Source organism: Penaeus monodon, chromosome 30, assembly GCF_015228065.2.
Source record: "Penaeus monodon isolate SGIC_2016 chromosome 30, NSTDA_Pmon_1, whole genome shotgun sequence".
Lineage (NCBI taxonomy): Eukaryota > Metazoa > Arthropoda > Malacostraca > Decapoda > Penaeidae > Penaeus > Penaeus monodon.
In genome coordinates, this window is record NC_051415.1 from 30,856,293 (window position 1) to 30,856,519 (window position 227).

The following is a 227-nucleotide window of genomic DNA, read 5'->3' on the forward strand; positions in this document are numbered from 1 at the left end:
TACACATAACAAATCTAACTGCCTCATTGAATTTCTCTTGAAAAGCATCCAGGTGTTCCTCAAAATTTGCTGCCCTTTCTTGTAGTGACAGACAAGTATGTTTCATTGATCTTTTGGAAATTATGAGTTCTAAAACCATTCTACTGTCTTTCTAATCATATTAGATGGAAAGGTCATATTCTCCAGCTTTGGTATTAGGTGTCGTTTCCAATAAAACATCATTTCAC

General features: G+C 34.4%; 1 protein-coding gene across 6 annotated transcripts in view; it reads right to left on the reverse strand.

The window, feature by feature from the left end:
* The window catches only part of LOC119592704 (general vesicular transport factor p115-like), a 19,725-nt gene that overhangs the window by 18,327 nt on the left and 1,171 nt on the right, over positions 1-227 (reverse strand). The window lies entirely within an intron of this gene.